Source organism: Nicotiana sylvestris, chromosome 2 (genome assembly GCF_000393655.2).
Source record: "Nicotiana sylvestris chromosome 2, ASM39365v2, whole genome shotgun sequence".
Lineage (NCBI taxonomy): Eukaryota > Viridiplantae > Streptophyta > Magnoliopsida > Solanales > Solanaceae > Nicotiana > Nicotiana sylvestris.
Genome location: NC_091058.1, coordinates 61,034,117 through 61,045,984, shown reverse-complemented (window position 1 = coordinate 61,045,984; position 11,868 = coordinate 61,034,117). Strand labels below are relative to the sequence as shown.

At 37.6% G+C, this 11,868-nt stretch overlaps 1 long non-coding RNA gene across 1 annotated transcript; it reads left to right on the top strand.

Annotated features, from left to right (window-relative positions):
• The first annotated feature begins 5,658 nt into the window (after positions 1-5,658).
• On the top strand, positions 5,659-8,828 carry LOC104222542 (uncharacterized). Its single transcript, XR_709952.2, has 2 exons — positions 5,659-6,359; positions 8,543-8,828. It is a non-coding gene; the product is annotated as an uncharacterized lncRNA (long non-coding RNA).
• The last annotated feature ends 3,040 nt before the right edge of the window (positions 8,829-11,868 follow it).

Here is an 11,868-nt window from a genome sequence, read left to right as displayed (position 1 = left end):
TTCATAACAAGGGAACACAGACAATTCTAACCTATTATGCTTCACGTAATACAAATAAGGTAGTTAAAGCAAATAAAGCAATTAAGTCAATTAGACATGCTTCTCCAACTAACAACAGGTTTAAAGGTGCAAGTAACATAAATAGAAAGGGGAAAACACAATTAAAGTTACTTAATGAAAATCGAATTTTCAACAATTAGCACAAGTACGCACTCGTCACCTCACGTACAAGGCATTTCAATTATCACAATACCAATCCTTAGGGGAAAGTCCCCCACACAAGGTTAGACAAGCCACTTACCTCGAACCGGTTCAAAAATCAATCTGAAACCACGCTCTTGCCATGGGTACTCGACTCCAAATGGACCAAATCTATTCAATTCAATTTCATAATGTAAATAACACTTTAAGTAACTGATTCTACAATTAAAGTCTAAGCTAATACGTGAAATTATGTAAAATGACCAAAATGCCCCTCGGGCCCACATCTCGGAATCAGGTGAAATTTATATTTTCAGAGACCTTGTACTCTCACGAGTCTACACATCATAAGAACACTGAAATCGGAGTCCAAATGACCCCTCAAATCCTCAATTAAAGGCGTCTTAAACTCAAGCCCTAATTACCCATTTTTCCCAAATTTTGCACCACTAATTAGATCTTTAATCACATAAAAATGAGTTATGAAGTCAAGGACGTTACCTCCAAGTGATTCCCCTTTGTTTTCCTCGAAAATCTCTCTCAAAAGCTTCAAACCCGGATGAAAATGGTGAAAGAATCCCTCAAATTCGCGAAGACAACTATTTATATGTTCTGCCCAGCGATTTCCACATTTGCGACCAATGTGGTCCCGTTTCTGCGGAAACTTCGTCACATCTGCAACTATATTTTCGCAGATATGATACTGCTTCTACGGTGTCCCTTTCGCATCTGCGAAACCTGAAGGAAAGGCCAAAATCTGCTTCTGTGGCGCCGCATCTGCAGTCCCCAAACCGCAGATGCAAAAATACCAGAAGCAGCAAAAATACAACCACTGCAACATTTTCTAAATTTTCTCGTAAACTATCCAAAATCATCCCGAGGTCTACGGGACCACAACCAAAGGCATCAACATATCGTAAAGCCTTATTCAAACTTGTACAAATCTTCAAAACACCTCAAACAACATCAAAACAAGCAAAACACATCGGATTCAAGTCTAAGTTTGTAAAATCTTCCGAATTTCGCTTTCGATCAAAAACCCAACCAAAACACGTTCAAATGACCTAAAATTTTGCACACATATCCCAAATAACGCAACGGAACTACTGCAACTCTCGGAATTCCATTCTGGCCCTCGGATCAAAATCTCACTATCGAACCGGAAACTTCCAAAATTCAACTTTCGGCATTTCAAGCCTAAATTAGCTACGGACCCCCATAACACAATCTGAACACGCTCCAAACCCCGAAATCACCCAACGGAGCTAACGGAACCATCAATTTCCGTTCCGAGGCCATCTCCACACTGTTTCGACTACGATCACTTTTCCAACACTTAGGCTCTCATTTAGGGACTAAGTGTCCCAAAACTCTTCGAAACTCAAAACCAAACATCCCGGTAAATCAAAATAGCAGAATAATCTTAGGAAAAACAGTTAATAGTGGATCAGGGCGTTAATTCTTAAGATGACCGGTCGGGTCATCACAGGCTTGATGGTGAAAACCCTTCGGGCACTACAAGTCGAATAAGGACTGTGAATCAGATGGGATAATCGGAGCATTGAATCTCGGTTTCATGACTCAGAGGTACAACAAGAGGTGAATATTAGACTTGCTTGACAGATTTGGTCACTTAATCCAAAGGTGCATGTCATGGTCATTAGAGTTGGTGTCCACACCTGATAAGTTTTTACTTTGTAATTTTTTTGTTATGTATCATCTCTTTCTATTGTCACTTACTCTATTCCTTTTGTCTTGTTTACTTCCTCTTCTTGAGTCTATTTAGTCAAAAAAAGTGAGAAATTACTTCAAAAGTTGCTACCAGCTTTCCAATTGCACAAAACAGAATCTTTCTTGCACATCAAAGTGGTATAAGTTAGGAAAGAGCAGTATACGCACTAAATGGATAACAATCGGCATGCTTTGGGATTCATGAGAGATGCAAAAGTTCGGTGAATGGCAATTCATGAGCATAATGCAACAGATAAAGATTATTGGGTTTGAACGAATCAAAGGTGTTTTTTGTGATAAGAGTGACAGAGAAAGTGTTTAGTCAATGAACAAGCAATGTCTTTCAAGTTGAATCAAAGTTATCATGGCAAGTGAAGAGTAATCGCCGCAAAGTCAAGGCCACAACCAACCACCATGTTTAAACTCACAAGTTTTCTTTGTCTGAAACAGGGATGGAAGATATGTTCATATCAAACCTTGGAAGCTTGAAATTTTCAGGTGTAATGCCCCAATTCTGCTTACGCAAAGGCTATTGGGAAGATCACACATCACCCCTAGGAGAAACACTTCCTAGTCTGGGTTTCCAAGTTATATTTTGTTGTAGGAGACACACTTCCTAAATTGAGATTTTACCACTAGGAGACGCACTTCCTATTTGGTTCATTTAAGTTCATTCCTAGGAGATGCACTTCCTAGTTTGAGTCATTGATGTTTCACCCCTAGGAGACGCACTTCCTAGTATGGGTCTTTCGGGTTATATTTTTGTTTTAGGAGACGCACTTCCTAAATTGAGATTTTCCCCTAGGAGACGCACTTCCTAATCTGGTTCATTTAAGTTCATTCATAGGAGACGCACTTCCTAGCTTTGGTCATTTAAATTCATTCATAGGAGACGCACTTCCTAGTTTGAGTCATTAAAGTTTCAACCCAAAGGAGACACACTTCCTAAATTGAGATTTTACCACTAGGAGATGCACTTCTTATTTGGTTCATTTAAGCTCATTCCTAGGAGATGCACTTCCTAGTTTGAGTCATTGATGTTTCACCCCTAGGAGACGTACTTCATAGTATGGGTTTTTCAGGTTATATTTTTGTTTTAGATGACGTACTCCCTAAATTGAGAGTTCAGTCATAGGAGACACACTTCCTAGTTTGGTTCATTCAAGTTTCACCCCTACGAGATGCACTTCCTAGTGTGGTTCATTTAGGTTTTATTTTTAGCAAACGCATTTGCTAGTCAAAATTTTTGGTTTTACTCATAGGAGACACACATCCTTGTCTAGTATTTAGTTTACTCTCATCATTGCATCAATAGTATAAGTGGTTTACAATATTGCTAACAACACACAAATCTTCCTAGTACAAACTGGGGCAGAAATTGTTTTTGTTTTGTCTGTTTTGTTGTAATCAGGAGCCCACCTGGAGAACAAGGGAATAAGCAGTTCAAATTTCAAGGAAAAGCAGTGCAAGTATTGGAAATCGGGCACCCACTTAGAGAACAAAGGGAAAGCATGTTCAAAGAAAGATAATTTAGGTCCAGCATTCAGGAGCCCACCTATAAAACAAGGGAAACAAGTCAAGTTTTGAGGGAAAAGTGGGGCAAGTGTTGGAAATGAGGCACCCACCTGGAGAACAAGGAGGAGCAGTTCAAGTCTCAAGGAAAAACAGTGCAAGTGTTGGCAATCAGGCGCCCACCTGGAGAACAAGGAGAAGCGGTTCAAGTTTTGAGGGAAAACAATTCAAGTTTCAGAGGAAAGGAATACAATTCAAATATTGGTAATCAGGCACCCACCTGGAGAACAAAGGGAAAGCAGCAATGTTCAAAGGAAGACGGTTCAAGTTCAGCAATCAGGCGCCCACCTAGAAAACAAAGGGAAATCAAGTCAAGCTTCGGAGGAAATGAAGATAATTCAAATGTTGGTAATCAGGTGCCCACCTGGAGAACAAAAGGAAAGCAACAATGTTCAAAGGAAGACGGTTCAAGTTCAGCAATCAGGCGCCCACCTGGAAAACAAAGGGAAAACAAGTCAAGTTTCGGAGGAAAGGAAGATAACTCAAATGTTGGTACGCAGGCGTCCACCTGGAGAACAAAGGGAAAGCAACAATGTTCAAAGGAAGACGATTCAAGTTCAGCAATCAGGCGCCCACCTGGAAATCAAAGGGAAAACAGTTCAAGTTTTAAGGGAATACAGTTTAAGTTTTGGCAATCAGGTGCCCACCTGAAGAACAAGGAAAGCAGTTCATGTTTCAAAGGAAGACAACACAGGTTTCAAGGGAAACAGTTTAAGGTAACAAAGGGAATACAATTCATGTTTTGGTAATCAGGTGCCCGCCTGGAGAACAAGGGAATACAGTTCAACTATTGGCAATCAGGCGCCACCTAGAGAATAAGGGAAGTCATTTCAGAATGCAATTCAAGTCAGCAACAAAAGAAGCTTGCGACAAGAATGTGAGTCAATAGTGCGAGATGATCAACAAAAATTAGTCACAATCCAGAATTAAAAAAAAGGGAAAGGCAAGAAGTGAATCCAGATACAGACGTTGATGAAAATGTGAGCTGCTCAAGACATGACTGAATTCAAAAGCATGGTATGTCCGGTTTTGGTCCGAAAAGCTGAAGAAGAATGAACTAGCACCTGCAACTAGCAAGCGTTAAGGTTCAAATCCAAAGTCTACGTGAAGAACCATTCAAGACTCAAGATCAATTTTCAGAAGACTTATAGATAGGAATCTTGTAACTAATAGTTGACAGGTTTAGTTAGTCTTTTTTATTTTTGATTTTTGATGTAATAACAGGACCGCAGATCAGAACCTCGGCAGAACGGCACCTCGACCGGCACTCCACCTCAGTATACTCCATCATCTCATTCACTTCTGAACTATACGTGGCCTGATTCTTTTATAGCCAAGGATATGTAGGCAGCTCAGATACCAGGGCTCGGTCACATTCTCCTTCCTCTTAGTTTTAGTCTCCTAAATAAGGGTCGGGTCAAAAAACTTGTCTAGTCGTTCTTTGTCTGAAAATACTTCGTATTTCCATTCAAAGAGGGATAGTTGTAGACATGTGATTTTTGACCCTCCCCAAGATTTTTTATATTTAGCACGTAAATATTTAATTTAGGCCTAATATCGTTATTTCAACTAATTTTGACTCTCTTACTTTATTTTATCACAAAAATAAAATTACAAAAAATATTTTCTTTCATTTTAGCTAATTGATATTTTATCTAGTTACTTTTAGTTTATCTCACTTTTCATAAAATAGAAAAATACAAAAAAAAATAGTGTTGATATTGTATTTTCAAAAAGATAAGAAGAAAAGCTTTACAAAAAATACATCTCACTTAGTTTAATATGATATTTAAGGTGTAGATTTTAGTTAATTATGCTTCTTTTTATAAATTATTTGAATTATTAAAAGTAGCAATCTAATTATCTTCATTTATATCTAACTACTTAGTTTTGTTACTTAATAATATTTACCAAAAGAAAGAACAAACAAACAAAAAAAAGAAGAAAAAAGAAAAAGAAGAAACGAAGAAGAGGAAAAGAACGAGAAAGGCAAAAGCAAAATGCAAAGTAAACCAAATTAAAAAATGTGGACCCGTCCATAACAAACTACACACACCTCATGTTTCTTTCCTTTCTTTTAGGGATTTTCTTGCTTTTATTCAAGAATAAAAACTCTCACGTGACTGGAGGGAGATGCTACCCGTATTTGATTTTCTTCTTCTCTAAGCATTTGAGGAAGGATCTGGAACTGTTTAAAAGGGAGGGGTACACACAAACAAAAAAATTAGGGAACAGTAGCGGAAAAATGACAAAAACTTAACATCGCAATTCACAAGGAGACCCCCCCCCCCCCCCCATCGTTTCTCCCTTCTTCTTCACAGCAAATCCGCTGCTGTAACATCAGTCAGCAAACCCCTCCCCAGATCTTTATCTTCTTCAAGAGACCCCCATTCCCTTCAAAAGAGATCAATCAAAATCTACACAAAAAAGAATAAGAGGAACCACACACACAAAAGAGAAAAATGGTAGAGAGAACGCTTTTTGTTTCTTCTTCAAAAAAATATCGGCCATACAGACACTGAAGACAGAATACGAGAACTGAAAGAAGAGCACAAAAAAAGAGAACGTTTGAAAAAAAGAGCAAAAATCTTCATCTTCTTCAATAGGAAAATCCACCATCAAAGCTCCATAGCTATGGCAACAACTTAACCCACCATACAACACAGTAACGCCACCTTATCTCCTCCTTAAACCACTGGCTGAAACTGACCCAACTAGAATAAAAGAGCTTTAGTCAAGGTATGAAATTTCATTCTATGTTTTCGGCACGAGTCTTGGTCATGATTTGTTTGTGCGAGAGCTTAGCAGTCCTTCATTCTTTATGTATTGAAGATTATATTTGAGCTATTTAAAAGGTCCGTTCCTTTCCCTCTCTGTTTTTTGTTGTTCATGTCTTAATTGAGGTATATTACTCCTGAAATGTGCCACTATTTTTGGGTAAAATGTTGAAGGATTTTTGTGTGCATAGAGAGTGAAAGAGAGACAGTTGCAGATATAAGGCAAATAGAAATTTTATAGCATATTGTGTCTATGATTGCTCAACGTTGGTGCCAGAAATAATTAGTACTATATGGATTTCCAAAGTAGATAAATGAATTAGAGTTATCGATATGATTAATGGGTACCTAATTTGCTTGGTTTGGTTTGTGCGACTAAGGAGGAGTTTTAGAAAGATGAGGTGATATTGCAAGGCTTCTGTCATATTTTCAATCCACTGATTTTTGCCTTGGCTTGTTTTACTTTTATTCGTCACTTTTCACTATGTCAGTTCATTTAGTTCATGCCTTCTGGATAACTACCAATTAGGTGTTTATTTGTTTAATTTGTATATGTCTCTATGTTTACAATTTGATCTTTTGATTTAGCTTAATTGGATCGTGTTTACTACTGTTTACATGTTTATTTGAATGGAATGGTCAGGGATTTTGGGAGTTAATTGTTAAGAAGGATATGATCATAAAATCTCTTTTAGCAAAAGTGTTCCATAATCACAGGCCTTTCACCCGTAATCTCAAAGTAGTTTAGAAAACAATTCATAAATATCGTAGATTGCTTTAGGCGCGATTAATTAAATAATTATCATGATTATGGGTATGGTTCCTGTTACATAATTGTGATTTGTAATTACTAAAATCCGGGGGTGCATTTCATGTGACCCGATTCTAATTTCCAACAAGGTTAAATAGAACGTGTTGCGAACCGCGGCTGCATTTCATGTAGCGTGACTTGCGATATGTTTTAAATAACCTTGAATTAATTCTTTAAATAATTAAAAGTGGCTAAACGGTTAAAAAATATACATAGGTTTAAAAGTGTTTTAAAATCAGATAAATAGGCTAATAATAATAGTTGAACAACTGTGCTAGAACCACGGAATCGGGAATGCCTAACACTTTCTCCCGGGTTGACAGAAATTCCTTACCCGGATTTTTGTGTTCGCGGACCGTAAATAGAGTCAAATTTTCTCGATTTGGGATTTTTAACCTGTGACTTGGGACACTATAAATTATCCCAAGTTGCGACTCTAATTTTAATATAAATAATCCTGTTTCGATTGTCACTTAAATTAGAAAAAACTCCCATATACCCTTCGGGGGTAGGAAAAAGGAGGTGTGACAGCTCTGACGACTCTGCTGGGGATAAGAACCTAGAACTTCTGGTTTAGGGTTCAGAATTCGAGCTTAGAATATATGTTATAGTTGGCATTATTTATTATCTGATTTTTATTACATGTTTGGATCCAATGTGCTAAATGCTGCTTTTTGCCGCTTTGATATTATTGAACTATATATAAATTGTTGTGAAACCCTCCTCTCTCTGAGTCTTCTAAATCATCTGGGAAGTGTACACTTCGTGTGACTTCTCTTCTGTTAGAGTCATATTCCAATTTTAGAACAAGGTTCGGATAAGTTGCAAAGCCGGTGAAGCTTCTATATTCCCGATACGCTGCCCATCTCGGCTCGAGCTGTCCACTCGGGTAAGCCTGGTCTAGAACAAATAAACCCAGGTTTTTATACCTAGAATAACATAGCCTCATGCCGGATTCCTAATAAGAACGCTTGTTTGCATCATGTGCATTTGACTTTGGGGACTCAACACAGGAGTTGGGTCCGTCTAGGACAGGTGTACCCAAAATAACAGACTATCTTGATGCTTCCTTTGTGCTTCATGTTAAATTTCTTCAAGGGTAAAAGGGTCATTTGGCAGACCAATAATAGTTGAGGACAAATGAAAAAAGAAAAAAAAAAGAAAAAAGAGAGGGTGAAGTGTGAAGTGTGAAAATAAAGCAAGTAGGGCCCAATTATGTTTCTGTCGCATTTTTGTTAAGAAAAAAAAAAGACACGAAAAATTCAAAAAAGGATTTTGCACTTTTTCATCATTTTCCGAAAATCAAAAAAAAAAGGGAAAAGAAAATCCAAAAAGAGTTCACATAGGTTAATTTTAGAAAAATAGTCACAATCATGTCTTGCAGAAAGGGCTATTGTCTCACATAGCGTTCTAGGTCTTTAACTTATTTGGTTTTAATTTTCTCATACAGGTGTGGATCTACTTACCGGAGTTTGGGCATGACAGACGCCTTAGGACCATCCAGTCAAGAACGCTCATTCAGGAGTTTGTTTAAGGATTTTTTTTAATGTTATGTTTTGAGTTTTTTTATGTCGTCTTTACCTTCTAGTTTTGTATAATAATACCAAGTCTTTTAGGTGACATTAGAGTCTGTCATAGGCTAGTTAAGTTTGTTGAGTCTTTCGTTATGGTATTTCCTATTTTGTATTTGAAAAAAAAAAAGTGTAATAAATCAAAAAAAAAAGATTTTGCGTTTTTATATTTCTAATAGATGTTTTCTTTAGAATACTAACTCTAGAAATTCAAAAATCTTTTGGGGTTTTCCTTAGGAAATTAATATCTAGAACTCAAAATAAAAAAATTGCTTTTATACTTCCTTTTGGTACATTAAGATTAAAAATTCAAAAAAAAAAGAATTTTCTTTTAGTACTTCTTTAAAAGCTTTCATTAAGATATTAATTCCAAAAATCCAAAAATATTTTCTTTTGAGTTTCTTCTTTGGGAAATCAATAAAAACCAGGAAAACATTATTCTTTTTATTTTCACTAGAACTTTAGGACATTATACATAGAAGAAGAAAAAAACATACTTTATCTTTTTTTTATCTTTAAAGTTTCTTCCTTAGGTAATCAAAAGCTGAAATCCAAAAATATTTTTTTATCTTGTTCATTTCTCGTTTCGAAATCTTTCTTCAGGGATATCAAATGAAAATTCAAAATATTTTCTTTGGTTTATTCTTTAGATTTCCTTCCTAAAAAAAGAATCAAAAAAATATTTTTCTCTTGTAGGGTTTTTTCCTTAATAATTTTCCATAGAGTATTTGTTTCAAAAAAAAATGAATGCTCGTTAAGCTTGAGTTTGGACTAGGTTATAGAACATTAATTCTAGAAAATTCAAAAAAAAAAGGATTTGTTTCTTTTATTTCTCTTTTCTCATCATAGTAGTCATTAAGGTAAAAAAAAAGAAAAAAAGAAAAAGAAAAAGAAAATGTTAGTTTGTTTAATTTATTTCCGATTTTCCCGAGCTACGCAAAGATCTGATTCATGCGGCGTCATGAAACGTAGGCAACCTACATTGGGTTCGATCGAATCATTTTATTATTAAAAGAAAAAAAGAAAAAAAAGAGATGAAATTATGAAATGTGAGAAATGAGAGGAAAGAAAAGAGTGATAACTAGAAAAAGAACAAGAAAAAAGGAAAAAAAATGAGCAAGCTAAGAAGTGCTAGAAAAGAAAGAAAAGAGAAGATTGAAATGAACAAATTGGGATGATGCCAAGTGACCTTGTGACCCTAAAAGTCATTCTAGAACCGTTAATTGTTGCTAGGTGCATTGCACGCAATGTGATATTTTTAGTTGTTAAATTCCCTAATGCTAACAGGATGTCCCATTTTGTTCCTTTTGTTATCTTCATTGAGCAGAAGGGTGGTTGGTTTGTGGTTTTTTAAGTAACTCGTCCATATAACACAAGGTCAAAGAGCAAGGTAGCCATGGCTGGAAAAGAGTTGGATAGAAGGGTTATTGATCTGTCTAAGGGAATTATTGAATCAGAATCTGAGTCGAAAGAAGAGGTCCAAAGGGTGAAACAGCAGATGACAGAAATGTATCAGTCTTGGATCAAGGGGCATCCTCCACCTTCATTCCCCACTAACTACACTGAAAATCCTGCAACTATCCCATCAATATCACAAACCCAGGTTCCCACTGCTATTGATATCTCCCCACAACCTTTTCAAACTCCACCCCTCAAAAGCGCATCATATCCCGCACCTTTGGCCACTCATGCTCTTGTAGCTCCTCCTCTAGCTATTTTTTCTCGATCCTCTAACGAGATTGTGTTCAAAGTCCCGATGTCTAACACTATGCTCCAGAACCAACTTCCAAGGTTTCGGATCCCTACTCTCACGCTCCTCATTTTGAGCCTCCCGGTGAAGCTGAAAAGCCTGCTAAGATAGTGGAGCAAGATGAGATATCCAGGAAGGTGAAAATCTTAAAGCAGTCTTTAAGAAACATGCAAGGGATAGGGAGCCAGATAAGCATGGCTTACAAAGACTTGTGCTTGTTTCCTGACATCCAATCGCCTGCTGGTTTAAAGATGCCGAAGTTTGATTTGTATGATGGACATGGAGATCTTGTGTCCCATTTGAGAGGCTAATGCAGTAAGATGAGAGGCGCCTATGGGAATGACAAATTATTGATGGCATATTTCAGTTAGAGTCTGAGTGGGGCAGCTCTGTAGTGGTACACCAGTCGAGACGTTAGCAAGTGGTACACATGGGATGATATGGCTCTGGCCTTTGCCCGACACTTTTAGTACAACATAGAAATTGTCCCAGATCGCATGTAACTCACAAAGATGGAAAAAAGCCTAATGAAAGCTTTAGGGAATACGAGCTCTGATGGAGAGAGCATGCTGCTAGAGTCAATCCCCCGATGGAAGAAAAAGAGACGGTCGAGTACTTTCTTCAAGCTCAAGAGCCAACTTACTTTGGGCATTTGATCACGGCTGTGGGTAGGCATTTTAATGATGTGGTAAAAATGGGAGAAACGGTAGAAGATGGGTTGAAGTCGAGCAAGATCATGAGCTATTCTACTTTAAAAGAACAACACAAGCAATTCAGAACGACACAAGAAGCTTGCTGGGTCAGAAGGAACATGATGATGTTGCCATGGTTGTTTTAGAATCACGACATGGTCCAAAGGGTCTGCCTCGCCAATATACCCAGCCTCAACTCCAGCCCCAAAACTATCCCCGAGCTCCACATAATCCACCTCAATATTATCCTCCGAACAATGTCCGGTCATCTGTCCAACCACCAGGTCACTCCCTAAGGCGAGCGCCAACACCGCATAATGCATTCTTGCCTTCACACTATTTTCGAGCACCCAACAACCCTAGAAAATAGGGGCAGGGAGGGGAACAAAGACAAAGAAATAGTTTCACGCCAATCAGGGAGTCCTACACAAGCTTGTTTGAAAAGTTAAAGCATTCTGGCCTGGTTGAGCCACTCCTTGGCTATACTCCAGACCCATATGCAAAAAGTTTTGATCCTACTGTACGATGCATGTACCACTCTAACGTCCAAGGGCATAGCATTGAAGATTGTCATGCTTTGAAAAGGGAAATAGAAAGAATGATTCAAGAAGGGGCAATTGTGATCAAGGACAGTGACAGGGAGCATGCGAATCCTCTTGGGAACTTGCTGACTGAAGTTAATGATGTTGAAGTTGGTAATGGTCTTGGTCATATTGATGTGGAACCCAGTGGCTAAGATGCTATGCTTGGTAATTGGAAATAC